General features: G+C 39.1%; 1 protein-coding gene across 2 annotated transcripts in view; it reads left to right on the top strand.

The window, feature by feature from the left end:
• Window positions 1–19,408, top strand: part of SLC2A13 (solute carrier family 2 member 13) — a 156,004-nt gene that overhangs the window by 38,538 nt on the left and 98,058 nt on the right. The window lies entirely within an intron of this gene.

The raw sequence follows: 19,408 nt of genomic DNA, 5'->3' as shown, positions 1-19,408 counted from the left end.
TACAATAAGTAATTAAGTATTCTATGATTCTGTGTATCTGGAAAAAGTCATTTGACACATGCTAGTGAAGGGATTTTCAAAATATTCACTGCTGTGAAGCAGGAGTTTTTTACTCCCATTATGTTTTTGAGGCTTTGGATTTTTTTTTCCAGTTTTTGGGGCATGGGGAGGCATGGGAAATGAAGTTCATTGAAGCTGATCCAATAAAAAGCAGAAGTGGATGTTCATAGAACAGTTTAGAGTCCTTTGCTGAGGTTCTCAATCCTAATTAGGAATTGGGATGCTCAGTTCTGTGAAAGGCCACTTAATGTGTAGCATTAAAGTTTTTATGCTTTGTAGAAAGAAAAGGAACAGATGTTTGCCCCATCCAGTCACTTATTTTCAGTCACTGGGCTATGGGGTATGACCTTGTTTCTCTTGCTTAAATCTTTCCTCATGCTGCTGTTTCACTGTTTGTTGTAAGACTGCATTAGGACTGACTCCAGCTCAGTTGTTAAATCAGTCTTCTATACATTGGTAACTTGGACTGGCACACTGATTGTGAGGTTGTTGGCATTCTAGAATGTGCAGATCTCTTGGCTTCCCCCTGCCTTGCCAGAAAACTTACTGTAGTCCTGGAGGTTAGGTAACTCAACCACATTTTAGTAGAAAGCTTGGCTACACAGAATCAGTGTTTTCTTCTCAGGTAGTCCACAGCTTCAGGTTTGTCACCAAAGGGCATTAAAAAAGTGGGAAGTATATGCTGTCCCACTTGTTATAAGTGTTTAGCAAATAGGCATTAGATATATAGTGGCTTTCATTTTTGTTTATCACTTGGTTGTATTGTACTTCATCCCATTCAACCCAAAGTCTTCATTGTTACAAAAAGGTATGTTGTATGTCAACATCAAGACATACATTATTACCTTTCTGCGACTTTCAGGTTGTATTTACAAATTGTATTCAATTGTAACTACTTACATTTCTTGAGGAGTTGCCTGAATCCTCAGTATTGAATCTGGCATGCGTAGTGTAAGAGCAGCTTGTGCTCTTGCAAGAGCAACTGTTCCTGGTTACATGGTGTTTAGGTATTGACAACTAAAATGCGTGCTTCTGCAAAGACTATATTTCATTTTTCATGTGTATTTGCACAGGGTTTTTTTTTCTTTTGCTTGGGTTTTTTTTTAGTATATATATTGCTGTAGTACTTTCTGTTTTCATTTCTCCCATTTGTGGCAGACAGTGTTTTAAAACGGTAGTTAATAGCAATGATAAAGGATAGTAGCAATTCCTATCAGATGTTGTGGACATCATACCAGTTTTACAAAAAGCTTTAAATGGCCCTGAGCTGACAGTGCGTGTATGTGGCATTCGAGGAAAGATAGCTTTGTAGATTGTAGATTGAAAATCATCTTACTTTTGCCTAGAAGGGCCTTTTCCTTTTCTGTCTTGTCTTTTCTTGAAAAAGAACAGATTTTTTTTTCATTAATTGAAATATGAGCATCTTTGCCAGTTTCTTAGGGCATCATTTCCTAAGTGAAAATAGGTCTGTGTTTGACTCCTTCTCTGAAGGGAGTAACAGAATGCAGCCGTAACATGTTCTCCAGTCCCACACTGAAAGCTGTAACGCTTTTTGTAACTGTTTCATCAACTGTTCAGGTCAGGGAAATAATGAATCACAGGGGAACTTCATCTGTGTTGTTTAAACTGCTTTCTTCAAAGTCTGGTTGTAGTGTCTGTCGTAGAACCAGAGAAGTCCATTGCTTTTTCCACATGGTCATCAAGCAGCTTCTGTCTTGAAAATAATGAAGATTCCCTCAGCAAGAAGCTTCTGTTTCAGAAGTCTTTTGTATCAATGTTCAATACCTGTTAAGCAAATTATTCACATTTCTTTATCCTTTCCAATACATTCATCCAGTTCACTGCTGCTGATACTGCTTAGCAGCTTATATATTAGCATTTTCAGATTGGTAGCTGGAAAAGGATGTATCTTTTTGACAAATGCTTTCCCAGTGACTGGTTATGCAAATGGCATTTATTCTGGCAGTTGTGAATACTGCTTTTGCATGCTCTGTGCTATACTCCCAGTCTGACTTTTGGTTTTGTAGCCTTGAACTTTGTCATGGTTTAAGCCAGCCAGCAAGCCAGAACCATGCAGCCACTTGCTCACTCCCCCCTTCTCTCCCCCTGCTCCCGAAGGGATGGGAAGGAGAATCGAAATAACGTAACTCCCGTGGGCTGAGATAAGAACAGTCCAGTAACTAAGGTATAACAGAAACCACTACTGCTACCACCAATAATAATAATGATAAGGGAAATAACAAGGGAAGAGAATATAACTGCTCACCACCTGCCTACCGATACCCAGCCCAACTGAGCAGTGATCTAGCCCTTCCAAGTAACTGCCCCCAGGTTCACATCCTGGGCATGACATGCTGTGGTATGGAATACCTCTTTGGTCAGTTTGGGTCAGGTGTCCTGTCTCTGCTTCCTCCTGGCTTCCCCTCCTCCCTGGCAGAGCATGAGACTCACAAAGTCCTTGGTCAGAGTAAACAGAGTAAACAACAACAACTAAACACATTGGTGTTATCAGCATTGTTCCCAGGCTGAAAGTCAAAACCACAGCACTGCACCAGCTACTAAGAAGGAGAAAAATGACTGTGACTGCTGAACCCAGGACACACTTCAAGAACCGAATGGGAGAACATCACATTCTGCATTAACATTATGAGCTGAATCTTGGTCAAATCTAGCTAATCATCATCAAACATCATCTCCCTTTCGGCTTGTGAGGCTGTACTGCAAAAAGGGAGCTAGTGACAGGAAAATCAGGGGTAAAAGGACTATGAGGAAGATGTAAAAGAGAGCTCACCAAGAGTTGTGGAGACGGTAGTTTGTAGGTGTGAAGTGGATTTCCCCGTCAAATATGCTATGGATCCCCAGTGGATTCCCCAGTACTCAGCTTAGGCTCTGAAGCCTAAAGGAAGACAATAGTCAGAAGGTGGCTGCAACAGAATGAAGAATCAAAGACATTGCTAGGAGAGTGTTCTGGGGCTCTTCATAGCAAAACGTGTCTGACTTTCACTGCTGCTGAATTGTATTTTTTAGTACAGTTAGGTCAGGGATTCTGTACTGCACGTTAGTTAAAAACAGGCGATAAAATCACAGCAAGTAGGTAAGCACAGTGGCTTAATTACACAGGTATAGATGAAATTGCTTGTGTTCCTAAGTGAATTACAGCGTGGGTTTGTAATGCTAGTTCTAGAGTAAGCACTTCGGTGTGAATTTAATGTGTCAATTTTGTACATAAGAATAAAGCTACTAGCAAGCCGTTGGTAAAAGTTTTCCAGATTGCCAGTTTGGTGGTCATCTCAGACTGGACAGAAATCATAACAACATCCAATGGAGACATTTTAAATAGATCATTAATTTGCTATATGTTTGACAACACTCCACTGGTCAAAGCAAATCATAGAAAAGTATCAGCTTGTACTGCCTTTCTGGGTGAAAGCATCTGCAAACTGCCTGGCTTTTCCTCACGCCCCTTTTGTAGCAGTACGGAGCTGGGATGTGCCAGGATGCATGGTATTTCATGTGACATTTGTAATGATGACTGTACTCCTAACTTAGCATCTCGATGAAATGAACATCATTTGCATTAAGACTAGACATTTATTTTTGTGTAAATGAAGGACGTGTCACCGTGGATCTTAATTACAGTAGGAGAGCAATGTAATATCCTTGGCCATATATTTGTCCCATATTTCTCCAAAGGTTGAGACTCTTGACCTTATCTGCTCTGCCCGTGGACCTTTGCATTTTATTATCTGTTCTTATCTGTGTATCTGTGTCTCCTTCTGATCATGAAGATGTCTTTTCTGGACGCATTATGCTCAGTAATTCTGGCCATGTAAAACTGCTGGGGCTCAGTGGTGCATGGAAACCATGCTGCTTCTGTGAAATTCAGAGTGGTTTAGAAAATGCATCATTACTCTGTAATATTGTTTAACTTGCCATTCTGTGTCTGTACCAGAATGTTATGTAATGGGCACTGCTTCTAGATCAGGCATTTTCTTGTGTTTTCGTTATTTTTAATACACTTTTTTAATAGCGTAGCTTTTTCTTCGTGAGACCAAGAAAAACATATCCATGCTGCTCTTTCACTCCTGTAGGCTTGACTCACTTCTTTGATGTATTTCCTATTGGATCAGTGAGTCAGTCTCCTTTTTAGGTTTTGTATTTCCATGTTGGAGATAAATGTGTTATGGTATAAAGGTAAAATCAGCTCATTACCATTATGTTTCAGCTCGTAACTTTGCCCAGTTAACTGTCAGTTAAAATAGGATATTATTAGGCAGGAGACCTGGACCCTCAGTCCTTCCTGGTTCCAGTTTTCTTCTATTTCTTGCACCTTTTCTTCTTTAGTAATATTTTAGCTTGTTAGTATTCCTGGCTATGACTTTGGCTGGAATCATTTGACATGCGTCTTTCTAGGGAGATGCTGGAAACTTGCAATGGTTTCATTCTTTATCATAATTCTCCCCTAACTTCTGGGAGTTGTTTTTATCCTAGCCTGCCTCCTGACATGCCTGGTGTTGAAAATTATAGACAGTTTTATTACTATTGGACATCAGCTGGAATGTTATTTAATGAAACTTGGTAATACTGCGATGCTCTGGTAGGGCTGGGCAGAGCTCCGAATCATCCCACTTCCAGGCACTCAAATCCTTATTTGAAGTTATGATATTAAGTGGCTGTTGTTACCTGTAACTGTGAAATTACATGGAAATCTTTGGGGCTGAAGTTGTTTGGCTAAGGATTTGTTGAAGAAAATCCCAAATCCAATATGGTTGGTAGTCATGTCAGCCTGAAATTCTTGCTTGTGGCAATACAAAGTGCCAGGGTGAGTTCCAGGCGGGTTTTGCCTTTGGGTATTGTGGGAAGTGTGGCCAGTGCAAGAGGTACTTGAGAGGTATATCTTCATTCTTGTATTTTAACCATTTGACATGTAGAATTATTTGTTCTCTTAAGAACAAAAATTATTCCTGTGTATGTCTTCATTAGAATTTGTTTTGAGATGAACCCATGAAAAAAACCCACACTCCTCCGGATAATTTAAACTTCATGCAATGCAGGTAAATAAAACGTGGAGACATTTGATCTTGAGAAAGTGAACTAACCCAGTTCACTGCACTATCTGATAACAAGAAAAATCCTTCTACAAAACTTGGCAAGGATTATTTGAAATATGAATTACTGCATTAAGCAAATGATACAGAGAGATAAGATTTTTGGTTCTCCTTTTATCCTTAAAATCTGTTAAAAGGCTGACTTATTCTTGCAAATATGACCTTTGAGAAATCTAGTGTATAAAGTACGTGATTGTTTTTTGCCTTGTAGAGAAATATGAATGCTATGTTTTAAAAAATAATTGTTTCTTAGAGCTCTACTTACACCTTCAGTCTGTGCATCTAACTGAGTTTGGACATGTCTATATACTTTGGAATCCTGGTGTGTGTTCACATGGCAGGGCATTTCAAGTTGTCTTTGCTTCAGTGGCTTATGGACAAAACCTGGCCCTTCCATCTTGGTTTTCAATATGCTAACTTAATGTGAAGAAGTAATAAATTGAACATTTATCTGGAAATGGTGGTTAATTGCCTGTCTGAAGATAAAATTCTTTGGGGTATGCTTCTTCAGATGTATGTTTTGGAGCAAACTCTTCTTTTGTCCAGACGGATTTCATGTACATTAGTCCTAAAGGACAGGAAAAAGCAAAACCCTGTAAACAAACTCCATGTGAGTATAGGGAGGCACTGTGAGGGAGGATGGTTTCGTTTGGGTTTGTTTCTTTTCTCTGCTTCAGTTTCACTATGAAGTTTCTGGAAGCAAAATTAGCTTTCCAATCACAGCGTTATTGGCTTTATATTAGTTCACAGTTTCTGAAGCCTACAGAAAATTCAAGCTACAAGTCTGGAAAATAAAACTAAACTAAAAAGACTTAATCTCTGTTGGTTTAAAAATAAAGTTGGGTGTAATTATTTTGTTGTAAGCCAAATAACATTATTCACAGATTGAAGCTGTATTCACTGTTGTTCAGGTAATATTAACTGCTGCTCTTCATCTGAGGTTGCCTGTGGGACTAGATGTCTGGAAACAGTACTAGTTTCCACTTCAGTATTAGTGCACCGCTGAACATTCAGCTGATCCCTATGCGCTGCTTGGGAACAGGCATCTGTTTTGTGAAAACATATATTTCAGCATGGAAGAAAACTGTTGGAAGAATAAGAGTAGTGTTTGACATCCTTCCATGAGAAGAACAGAAACTGACTGGAGGAGAGCCTGTGAATAAGGATAGCATGATTTGCTTAAGTTGTGTCCAGGGGAGTAGGAGTTTGTAACTTGTGCTTAAAGATCAAACAAATCCCTACACCCACCTACCCCTGCAAATTTAACTAGAATAGTTCATATTTTTCTTTCTTACAAACAGCCAAAATCAGGCATTTGTGGCTGGTTGTTCGGGTGTTATTCTTTCTGTTTCGTGTTTAGTATGTTAGAGCTAGCTACAGTACCTCAGATTTACAGAAAATTTACGTATAAACCCAACCTTTTTCTTTTAGCACAAACCCTACTTTTTTTGTGTGTGTGTTTAAACCAGCTAATCTATCTGATTTGGACTACATCAATTTCTGGAAGCTGTCGGCTTCTGTCCCCAGTTTCCATGCCTTTTAGGAGCTCAGTTCAGTTTGAGAAGACAGCAAGCTAGGCACATTCCATTGATTTTCTGGAAGTAGTGCTTAGGTGTATAACTTGGCCTGTTACTATAAGAGTTCTATGTAATAAAATGAACTTTAAACAGCATTTGAACTGTATGTATTTGCAGTAGTTCCTTCCCAGTTAGTCCAGGGGAAATCCACAAAAATAGTGTGACATGGTGAGATCTTAGGAAAGCTGGACTAAAGCTTGACTAAAGGTTCTTAGTAAAACAGAACTTGAAGGACATGGGGGCAGTATTGTTGGTTGACAAGAAGAAGAATGTATGTGCATAACATGAGTAATAGTGAAGGAGTGAAGAAAGCAGGAAAGACAAGAAATAGGGGGAAGGTGGGGCAGGGAGAAATGAAGGAGGTAGTTCTTGCACTGTTGGGAGGCAAACCTGTTCTCAACAGCTATGAGGCTTGTTCCTTAGTGGAGAAATGGGATAAAGTAACCTGTAACTCTTACTGTCTGTAACACACAGAATTTGCTGCTATGGAAAGGGAGCCTGGGGAATTGGGTGGACATGGGAGAGAGAAGCTTGTTTGGTAAAAGGTAGTCATCAGATTTTAATGCCAGGATAGGAATGAAATGGCTTGAGCCATCTGGCATTGGGCTGGCCTTGCCAGGGATGGTGGTGCAATCACCTCTTCCAGATTGCAGCACAAGGATTTGTTGCTGCTGTTGTGTTGCCAGGTTCCTTCCTCTTTTGTTGGAATGAACCAAATCATGACCATGAGCGTTGGAGTCACAGGGCTGGAGAGCAGGTTCACTTTGAGGCAGAATGCCTGGAGTGTGGCAGCTTGATTGTGTTAGAAATGGGAAATGTAATTTAGAATTTCACATTGCCTTCACAGCTCACTCCTTGAGCCTTTGCTTTTCTCTGACATGGTTACACTGAGATACTTGTTTTTCCTCTGAAGTTACAGATTTACTTTTTATATTTATGTATATTGTTCATAAGAAATAATAAAAATATGGTATCTCAAGAGCAACTAATGGTATTCAAGAGCTCAGTTAATTAAAAAAGAAGGGGCAGTGGGGGAGGAAGAGGCCTGGTTCTTCATCGTTTCCCTGCTGGATCCAGCATCTGCACTGCATACACAATACTAAGCTGAATGTTCCCACTTGAGCTGCCTGCTTTCATGCAGCAGGGATTCAGACAAAATATACAGTGTTGTGTGAAAATGTTAATGGGCATAGGGGGAAATTTTTTTTCAGACTACTGAGAAATAATTATAACACTTCACTGAGTTTTGTAATATGATTCATTATTTAGCTCTTGGAGCATGTTCTATGGCAAAAGTTGGAGATAATCTTGCAGCTTCTTTGCTCTCTGACCTTGTGAAGATGAGTGGAAACTCTAAAATGGATTTAAAGTTCTTAATAACAATATTTATATGGAAGTACCAGTGACACATAGCTGGGCAAACTTTACCTGTTGGTTCCATTTCAGCCTTGTCAGCATAATGATTAAAATTAAAAAAGCTTTCTTCTTATTCTTTTACTTAATATTGCTTTACAGTGTTGTAAGAACCATGTAAGTGCAGAGCCGATCTTCCTCTGCTGCCTCCTGGGTGACAGGCTTTGTACAAGGGCAGTCCCCCCATCAGATATTAATGGTTCTGCAGCAGCAGTAGTGTTACTTCGGCTCTGCGGTCAGGTGAATACAGTGTTTATAGAGCTTGTTTAAATTGAAGTACTTTATTAACAGGAAGAAACCATTAGGGAGGAAAAAGGAATTTGAGCAGTGTATGCATTTACTTCTTTTATGTAAGGCCATATTCTGCTTGTGCAATTCAGTAAGGCTGTGTTTTTTCTGATGACCTTCACCTAGGTATTGTCTGCCTGATTTTTGTCTAGTGCTCATCTTTTTTCTCTTGCCTTTTAAAATAACAGCAGTAGGGTTTTGTTTTTTTCCCCAATCTCTTCTGTTTTCAAGACAGTTTATTCTTCTAGCTAACCTGAGAGCTTTGGTTCAGAATAAGCAGCTATCCTTGCACACCTGATAGTTTATCAACAATATTCCTGCACTGAGCATTTCAGTAAATCTTGTCAACCAAAGTGAAGTCTGTCACAGTTGGTATGCTGCCATGTGTGGATTGTGTTTTGTTTGACAGAAGATGGATTTGAAAATAGAAAAAGGAAAGAATACATTAATGTTGTTTACTGCTGAGCACGTTGCTCCTGTGACTCCCAAAGTATCCATTTCAAATGCGCCCTTACACAAATATTCTTCAACTTTCCCTATGCGAAGAAAGGAAGTTGTTGGGACTTCTTCCTTTTTAAAAGAAATGAAAAATGGTGTAGTACTTCCATGTTGACTGTTTGACCAGAATATGTATCTTGTTCTAGTGCTTTTGTCTAGGAGATACGAAACAGTTTCTTTTGTTTGGCTGTAATTTTTACAAGTGGTGAACAGGTTCAGAATTGTGTTTCACTCATAATTTTTTGGTCAGCAAAAAGTTAGATTTCTGCTTTCCCATATGGTTGTTTTTCTAATTATATCCCCATAACCATTAGTGATGCCCAGTGAGTGATGCCCACTGACGGTGTAGTAGTGTGCTAGTCTTGCTACAGAGCCACATCCCTGGAAAAATCTTCCTCCTCATATTGTTTCACTCCAGAATAGGAAGGCTGAACTGGCTTTTATCATCTGGATGAATGTGTCTGTGGTCTTATGCTTTTCATGCGGTGTTTCTGTAAGTGAAGTACTTCCTAGGAAGTTTATAATACTAATTTGTATTCTAAAATATTACTGGTCTTCTGGAATATGTTCATGTAGATTAGAGGGGGTTTCTATGGTTGAAGCATGTGTCTGTGTGTGCGAGATAGCTAATGTTGCATGAAAAATTCACAATGAATAATTTATCTAATTAATTTAGACTTTCTGCTTGTCACTTGCCTATGGGGAAACTGCAGTTTCTTAGATCCGTTTGTTTTGGAAGTGTTAAAGTGAAGCTGTAACAAATGCCTTGCAAACTTTAAATTTTAGTATAAACTCTTTGGAAATTGTGGTTTTCACAAATATGAAGCAGTATTTCAACCATGATCTAGAAATATCTGTAGAAACAAAGTTCTGAATAGCTAAATTGACAAAGCAAAAAGGTTTTGAAAGAATCAGTTAGACTGGACCCTCTCCACCTCTGGTTTCCTGTTTGTTTTTTGCTAAAAACCCAAACCAGCCCCCACCTCCAACAAAGAGCAAAACCTCACAGTTCCTTCAACAAAAGCCATTTGTGATGTTTTAGTATTTTCCTCTCCCACCCAGGAAACCACTATTCTGTTAAATGTCATTTTCCTGTGAGGAAAGGATCATTCCACTGTTTTAGCTCTGGTCAGTTTCTGTATGTTTTCTGTGAACATTCGGAGTTAAATACTGCACTTATAGATAACGTGGTTTTGAACTAATTTTCCGATTCTGACCAAGCTTGAGTATTTTTTTCTGTTGAACAAGAAATAATGTTTCCAAAACCAGTTCAGTATCTATGGATATTCAAATATTTACTAAAGCTGTCATGGAAAATGTTATCTAATCAAAGTAAGTTATCTCACAATGAAGCCATGGTGATTTATGAATGAAGAAATATTTTCTTTTCTCCAATATCGTGAGTTACTTTTACGATTATTCTGTAACTAAAGATTGCAATGGCTTGAAAAAATTGTGCTTTTACATGCCATACTTCAGAAAGCATTCAAATCCCCCCTTATAGAGGTGACTTCAGGCCAACATTAAGTCTCAGCACACTGAAGATTGTTGTTATTTCCCCCTCTTTGGTTGCAAGGAAAGTTGTAGAATTGCTAAGAAACTGCTGAGAGTTCAAGCTGCTGTAAGTTTAATTGAACATGCTGCATGTTTATTCTGTCCTTTTATAGTGAAATGACAGTTTTTATCATAGGTTGCCAAACAAGCATCTTTGCTTTAACAAACGATAGCCTTGTTCTGCCAGCTAGTCTGCACTGGTGAGCCTGGGGCTGATGGAACCCACTGGCATTCATGGGGTGTCCGTGTGCCTGAACCTGTGTGAACTGGGGCTGTCAGGGCTTCCAGGCACTTCGCCATGTAGAACAGTACTTCAGGACAGAAAGAGTGTAGGTCTTTCTTTTGGTACTAAAATTGCATGGATATATTTATCAGGGCTCAGCATCTTTAATTTTTATGTGCATTCTCCTTGGTGTCAGTGGCTATAGAGAACAAATACCATTTTCTTCAGTGTGCTTTGACCTGTTTGCCATCACTTATTGAACATGGAAAGGTTTAATTACAAATATTTAATAAGATGGTGCATGACTGCTCTAAGCTTTAAATTACTATTGAAGCAAAAGTCAGCTAAATTATACTTGAAATTGGATTCATTTAAGAGCGTAAATAATTTTGAAGTAATTCTCTCCTTTATGATAATCTAGATTGCACTAGAGCCTTTTCATTTAAATACAAATGTATAAATATGTAATGCAAAACGTGATTTTCACTGTAGCTGAGGTGGATGTATCTTACTTAAGAGAGTACAAGGATGGATATATAGATGAATAAATTATGTCTCTGTAGTGCATCTTATAGAAAGGCGATGATTGGCTCTGAGCCAGGAGACTTCCTTTTTAGTTAAAGCAAACATACGTTTCTATGGCAATAAAAGCAAATTTAAAATGTAGGTGGTTCTGACTGTTGCTAGTCTAAAATAAAGGTGGCAGTTGCAGAATAGTTCATTTCATAGCCAAAGGAAACCGAGATTTTTATTGAAGAAAAATGCATCTATATTGCTTCATACTTAATTTTAAATACTGAATCATAAGCTCTGTTTATTTTTCCCCTCCTTTAATTTCTCCTGGTTGCTTTTCACTGCATGTAGCAAAAATAGTCTGCATATAAATGTTATACGCATCTTCTGTGATTATCAAGTAGATTTAAACTTTCATGGTGATTTGTATTACCTTTGCATTCTTCATATTTTGTTGGGACTTTAATTCTTAATGTTTTGTTTAAGTGATGATTATTTTTAGTAGTACTCACAGAGAGGAGGCATGAAGGTCTGAGAACAGAAGATAAATTAAAGCGGTATTTACCAAAGAACACTTTAATGTTGTATAATGGAAGATAAATTAAATGATATTTACCAAAGAACATGGGTTTGGTGGGGTGGGTAGGGAATAACAGGTTGCAAATATATAGGTTTGAATATAGTGAGAGGAGTTTATCTTACTCTAATTACGGTGCAGTATAACAATGGAAGAGGTCTGAGACACCATTTCATCTCTAGATTGCATTGTTTACAGCTTCACAGCCCTTGGAAGCACATTTCCAGAACAATGATCCATTACAGAATATCCAAATACCACGTGTTTGTGAGTGAATGACCTCAAATTAATCATCCTGCCCTTGTCTGAAGTACTTGGTATCCTTCAGGCTGTTTACTTTTTCTGGTCCCCACATCTTCCCAAAATCACTAGGTTTGAATATAGGGACCTCAGGATTCAGTGTCTATGGGGATTTGCTTTTGTTCCTTTAAGGAGGGAGTATGGGCAGCCTATTTCATACATAAGATGATGTTTTGCAGCAAAAATTTGCTGTTATTTAACTGTAGTGTGTGCATACGTAAAAACCAAATGGTATCTTTTTGGTCACTCGTGCAGTTTGATTTGTTGTGCCACACCCTGACAGAGACAGAGCTTGACAGGTACCTGTTGGTGTTCATTTGGCATTTGGCAGGGTGGGAACATGTGGTACCAATCCAAGGTCATGTCAGATTTTATTAAGTCTTCTTTTGCAGCAATAGTCAAGATTTTTCTTGAAGTTATAACCTGCAAATATTTAATGTGAAAATATAAACCTAAAGTTGCAGAGATTCTAGTATTACCTATGAGATGCACGTTCACTTCCCTCATCGCAGTGGATGCTGACTTTGTTGTCCTTGGTAATTCAGATAAGCGGTGTTAACTACTCAGTGTCAAAGACCTTGGATGAAATACTGTGAAAAGACATACTGTCTGTGCTAGCTGACTGCTCTTGTGGTGCTGGGGTGGTGGGTTTGAGTGCGCCAGTTGCCATCTGACAGGGAGAGTTGAGACATAAGGAAAGGGCTTTGGATATCTGAGCTGCCAGGAGCCAGTGAAGCTGTTGGTATTGCATGCTTTATCAGGGAAAACCTGCCAGTTTTATATAATATGATTCTATGTATAAATGTACCAAATTATGGTTAATGAATAATGTTGTAAGACTGGAAGTAATATATGTACTCCAGGGCTGCATAACGATAATGTTTTGAGTTCAAATATTTCTTGATGTGCTGTATTAGATGTAAATCCTTGAAATAAACAGTAAGATACTTTTAAAAATGTAGCTCCATTTATTCTGTATTCGAATGCAACTGTAGTATAACCCAGCAGCTATGCAGAGGAAGTAGAATTATTTTTTGTTATTTAGTTATTTTGAGGCAAATTATTTGTATTTTACAAATTTGAGAACTCATTGCTCGGTTTAGTGTTCTGATCTCATCTGAGAAACATTCCCTACCATCTGCAGCCAGGCGTCTGTTGTGCTGTGTGAGCCTGCCTCAAAATACAAAATATCAGCTGGTCTGCATAGTGCTGTTTTTGACAACCCCCAAAATGTGACGGATGGAGGTCAACATACTCTCTCTTCAGGTGCAGGCAGATCCGTTAAAAAAGGTGAATTCTGGTAAACATTCATAGGTCTTTCACAGACTGTGAATTATATCATGGGAATGTTAGGAAGTGGTGCATTGCAAAAATACTTTGAAATAAGGGCTTCTAACATGCTTGGAGTATTTTTTTCTTCTTATCAGCTGAAACTGATTTTCAGAGTCAACTGAGAGTTATTTTGAAATGTAGTTTTAATAAGCTTGCACTCTTCTGCCCTGCTGATAAACTTCTTTTCCTTTCTTCCCTAACTCCAGTAGAGACGGAGATTAACTTGCAGAACCTGTTATGTGCCTTTTCCCATGCTGTATCTTGGAACCTCCTGAAGCTGAAGAGTGCTGTTCAATTTTAGCTCAGCAGTTTTCTTTTATCATGACTTGGATGATTTGGAACAATCCTCTTTTTCTTCTATAGTTCTTAAATGCATTAATTTTATTTGATGATAAAATTCTCCCTCTACAGTCTTAATGTTTTTGCAGATTTGAATATTGTTTTATGCTGGTGTCAGCGTTAGACCTACTTTTTACTTATATTTTGCAGTAAAGATATTGAGACATTGGTGTTATATTAGATGAAATTTGTGAGTGCTAGTTGTAAGACATAACCATTGAAAACTACTAATTGATTTGGTGTAAATCCTGTATGACATCATACTCAGAAGTATAGTATATTGTTGCTATGGTGATAAGCACAGTAGATTTTTTCCAGGATTTTATGCAGCAGCTTATAATAGTTGGAGTGCCTACTAAGTGTCATCTACATATTGAATTCCATTGAGAATATAAACCTTGAATAACTGTAAACTGGTTTTACAATGTAAATTGCCTTTAGGGCCTGAGTTGTAGTAATCACAGAATAGTTTTGGTTGGAAAGGACCTTCAAAGAACGTCTCGTCCAACCCCCCTGCAATGAGCAGGGACATCTTCCACTAGATCAGGTTGCCCAGAACCACATCCAGCCTGGCCTTCAATGTCTCCAGGGACGGTGCACCCACCACCTCCCTTGGCAGCCTGTGTCAGGATTTTACCACCCTCATGGTAAAAATATTTTCCTCACATCCAGCTTGAATCTCTCCTCTTTCAGTTTAACACCATCACCCCTCATCCTATTGCAGCAGGTTCTGCTGAAAAGTCTCTTCCCATCTTTCTTATAAGCCCGTTTTAAGAACTGAAAGGCCAAGGTAAGGTCTCCCTAGAGCCTCCTGCTCTTCAGCTGAACAACTCCAACTGTCTTAGCCTTTTCTCATAGGAGAGATGATTCATCCCTCTGATCATTTTTGTGGCACTCCCCTGGACCAATAGGTCTATATCCTTCCTGTACTCTCGCCTCGAGCTGGATGGGTTATATCCAAACTTCATCAGCAGAACAGACTTGGATTTAACAATTTAACTAGTTCAAGGAGGTTTTAAATGTGGTTGTTAAATTAAAAAAAAAAAAATAATTTTCAAGTGATTTACTTGCAGGATTTGATCCTATGAAGTGCAGGTCCTTATTTGTCTTTAGGGAGAGTCTGTGTGTTTGTTTTTCAGTAATTCATTTTTCTTTGTAGATAACGCAGAAAACATCAGGTGGAGCCTGTAAGAGTTTTATGTATTTTTTCTGTGTTTGCTATATTCCTCAGTAAAGGCGTTCAAGAACATCTATTACTACAGTAACTGAATCTCTCCTGTGATAATATACTAGCAAATGTCTTCTGTGCTTGGTGAAAGTAACTTGTAGTTATGGTGAAAATTTTGCCTTTTCTTCTTTTTTTAAAAAAGGCATTTATTGTTGAACTGTAAACACTGCACTGTGTTAATGAACTGCTGGGAAGCACAGCATAGACCCAGACTCCCTAAAAACTCAAGAAAACCATGTTCTTCTATTTTCCTTCATTTGGACTAGAAATAAAGTCTTCAGTTCCTCTTACAATTCTTCAATGAGTAAGAGCCTAGGTACTTAATAACCTGTATGTAGTGGTCCTTACACAGCTCCATTGATGAGAGATCAAGGTCAGCCTTCTATTTTACAGGAGGAATAGTTGAGGCAGTGTGACTTAATTGCTGTTAGAATTGAGAACAGACCCAAGGCATCAAGTGACTACAGCACTGTGCTGAGATGCAGTATAGTTCACATGCTGTACACGTCACTTATGAAATAGAGCGTTTACTATTCACTGTTACGCGGCACCTTCTAGTTGTAATATATTTGCTCCTAGAATTTGCCTCCTGTTAAGAAAGTTCTTCGGCTTTTTTCAAGAGGAGTAGTTGTTTTGCAATCTGATTGGGAAATGCTTCCATTTAAAAAGTATACACCCCTTGTCTTGATTTCTGAATAACTGTATGTTCAAATTCCTTAATGCAATGAAGCTCTACTAATCCCACTTCACAGAGAACAGGCAAGGGCTTTGCACCAAAAGAAGTTTCCAAGGGTTGCATGAGGCTTGTGATAGGGTTCAGCTGCCACTGCTACCCCTGGCAGTACTAGGCCATCCTCAACATTTTATGCTAGATGCCATGCAAGTGCTGCTAAACCAAACAAGCGTTCAGGTTTGGCACCTTGGCACTCAAGCACTTTGGTCCTTGAGAAGACTCCCACTTCATTCAGGGTCATATTGTCTTGTATATCTTTGTGTAGAGTAATTTTTGCGCAGGTAAAACAACAACGAATTATCACTGACTTGTGGTGGGATTCTAGATGCCTGTGAGGAGGATTTCTCTGTGGCCTGTAGGTCTCGCACAAGACTGAAACACTCAGTGTGGGAGGGGGATCATCAGACATCTGCCTCATCTGGCATCACTGCTGTATTTGAAGCCTGGTGCTTGACTCTTGCACTCTCACTAACTTAGGGTGCTGTAATGCTTTTCTCAAGTGCTTTATTAACCCAACACCATCAGAGCCTATTCTGTGCTGTTATGCCAGCTAAGCTGCCATGCACGAACAGTAACACTCTCACAGTCCTTAAAAAACCGTAATGCTAAGCAACACAAAGAAAAAACTTAAGAAGTGATCACCAGAAATTACTTTTAGATAGACAGCTGCAGACAGATAATCTGCTTGCATTAAATCTTGTCTGGTTCCAAAGTAAAACCTATATATGTATGAAGGGCCCTCCAGTCAAAACAGGAGTCACAAATTAATCCCCGATGTGTTTGAAGTACAGACCTCCTGAATGATGAGCTCTGGGAAATCCTTGTTGCCCTGTAGCTTTGAGTTGGTTCGTATTTATCTAATACCTTTAACCTGTTTTTATTACTTCTTGAGATGTACCATTGTCTTTTGATTTTTTAATCCTTTTGATACTTTATAGGGATAGGTACGTCTTGTTTCTTCCACTGTTTCAATAACAATGGCTAATGAATTGGTATCTACAAGGAATGCTTAGGAAAAATTGAACTGAGACTTGCTGCTCACAACTACAGGTTTTGCTGTGCTTCAGGGAAATCAGAACTTGAAATTCTGCCCATGCTTACTTTTGGTCTGTATCTGTCCTGTCAGCCTGCCTTAAATGAAATTTCTTTTCTCTTATAGCTTGTTTACTGAGGATGTCGCATTCCGGAGGATACAGAATCTTGTGCATTAGTCCTGAGAAACAGTGTTCTGTACTTGTCCTGTATGTTAGCAGGAAGTAGGGGTTGCCTCTGGGGTTAGGATGGATGTGTGATACTTTCTGTGATAGCATTATGCCATCAGGTAACTATTTCCATTTAGTGTAGTGCATCATTTGTTAATGAGTGATGCAGTGGTGCAGCTCAGCAATATCCTACCCCAGGTTCTTGCACTGTCCAAAAGGTCAGTCTGGGCACTTTACACGCATGATGACAGTGTTGCCATACTGGAATGAGAAACAGATGGGCTTGTAAAGGTTTCTCCAATAATTCTATCTATCTATAATGTTAGCATGAACAAGCAGACTCTGAAAGAGCAGGGAGAAGGAAATGCATTCTCACTTGTTAGAACAAGTGTAGTGTTTCAGTGACACTGTGTGTCCTCCCCTTCTTCCTCCTCAAGGATAAATTATTAATGAATCTTTCTCTTCAAACCTTTCTCGGCTACCCAAGTCCAGAAAGATTTGTTACTCCTGGAGCAAGCAAGACCATCAGATACACTTTGGCATACCTAGAAGAGATGGCTGAAGTGTTCATTCTGAGTACGTATCTGTGTAGATTTCCAGGTTACATTTACTTTCCTTCACTTCTTGAAATGGAATATGTCCACAGAATATTTAAAAAATAGTTTAAAATACAGTCCGTAGATTCCCCCCACAACCCCCCCCCCATTTTGTATATAAAACATGAAGTGCACTTTAAGGAGCACCTGAATTATTTGTACAGTTCATTCTGAAAAGTCTTGCATTATTCACTTTACTTTTTTCTTTGATGCCAGACTGCTTGCATCGTGGTATTGCTCTTTGAGGAAGCAAGAGCAAGCAAAAATAAACATTTGTTCTCCTCATATTAACTGAAAAGCTGTTGTCATGTTGTAATTCAGTTTGGTTTTCTTCTGCTTAGTATCTATATGTCTTTGATACATGCCTTCCAGTACATACCTAATGTGAACAACCAAAAGTCAGGTTCAGTGACAGATTAATGTGTTTACCACCTTCCTAAATATTTCTTTCCATCCTTGTAAAATAAGGGAAGATGTTTGAGATGCAGATATTAGATCTGTGTCACAGTGCTTGAGCTTGGAATAACTTTAATTGTTTTTAGTATAAAGACTTTCTTTACTGATTTAAAAGTCAGACAGCGAGTTTGTGAAAAATCACTATCTATACAATCTTTCCAGTTGTTCCTTGTGGTGAAGTGACACAGGCTGTTAGTGTCATTAGTGAACTTGGAGATTTTAAAGCAAATACCTGGCCTTTGGGAGGAACAAAGTGTATGTAGAGTGTGGGGGCTAGGAAGGGTGTTTAAGAGACCTGATTTACATGATTAAATTGGGTAACAAATGCTGAGTTAGGGGATTTTTCTCCTACAGCAGTGTGTATTGTTAGAGCTTCATGGCTGAAGAGTCAGGGTGGTTCACTGTCACCTTGCACAGGAGAAGGGGGACGATGGTGCTCATTTTGTATGCTGGTCATCTGAAATAGTTACTTAAATGTTGATGTCACTCTGCTAGACAGAACTGTATGTTTTTGCTGTTGTTAAGTCACATTGGCTGCTTTTGAGAGCTTCTCTTTATTTGAGGCCTGGGAAGAAATGTGTCACGTAGGTGACGTTTGTGATCATTGTCTTTGTCCACTGAGAATAGAAAAGCCTCCTGTTTTAAATCAATAGTATTGCAATGCCATCTATCTGACCTGAATAGTGAAGAAAAATACTGCTCTCAGTCACAGAATTGAGTTGCTGTTCTTTACTGAGAAAGGTCACTTGTTTAAAATATAAATTCTTATATTGCAGCGCAGTGTGACAACATTTCTTTAATTTCTTCTAGACTTAATGCTTACAGGTTGGTTTACAGAGTGAATTACCTGGAAGAATCAATGTAAAAATAACTTAATTCACTCTCTCTTCTAATATAAATAGCATCACGTATCACATCTTCGGAGGCATGCACTCCCTACCTAAACCACTGTCTCTCTGTAGCTGTGGTGACTGCTGGTGGAAGGTTTGAGCCGCATGGCAGAGGGTCTCTGGTGTTTTTGAGGTGAACGCTTGGCTGTGCAGCAGCAGCCAGCTGTAGAGAGCACAGAAGCAAAAGCAGTCGCCTGACTCAACTGCGAAGCTCCAGGCGCTGGAGCCAGATTACCCACCCTCGCCTGTCCTTTCTGCGTAAGGGCAACAGGTGCTGCTCTCCTTTGCTGGCATGTGTGTGGGTTCACCCCTCTGGATCTGTTCCTCTCCCACAGGCTGCTGCTCCCCCAGCTCCTTTTGTAGAGATTGTTGTTGCTTTTCTGAATTTTGGGCGTTTCTTGCTGATAGAAATGTTGCTGGGTCCCACATCTTTGCTTCTTCTCCCTTGTCCATTGTGTGTGGTGAGCCTAGCCTTACTATTTCTCATGGGAAACACGTGTCCTTTCCTTTAATGGTGAGTG

Source organism: Neopsephotus bourkii, unplaced genomic scaffold (assembly GCF_033783945.1).
Source record: "Neopsephotus bourkii isolate Nb327-2 ecotype Australia unplaced genomic scaffold, CSIRO-AGI_Nbou_v1 NB_1328, whole genome shotgun sequence".
Classification (NCBI taxonomy): domain Eukaryota; kingdom Metazoa; phylum Chordata; class Aves; order Psittaciformes; family Psittacidae; genus Neopsephotus; species Neopsephotus bourkii.
The sequence above is the reverse complement of the archived record's forward strand: the minus strand, read 5'-3'. Positions and strand labels throughout refer to the sequence as shown.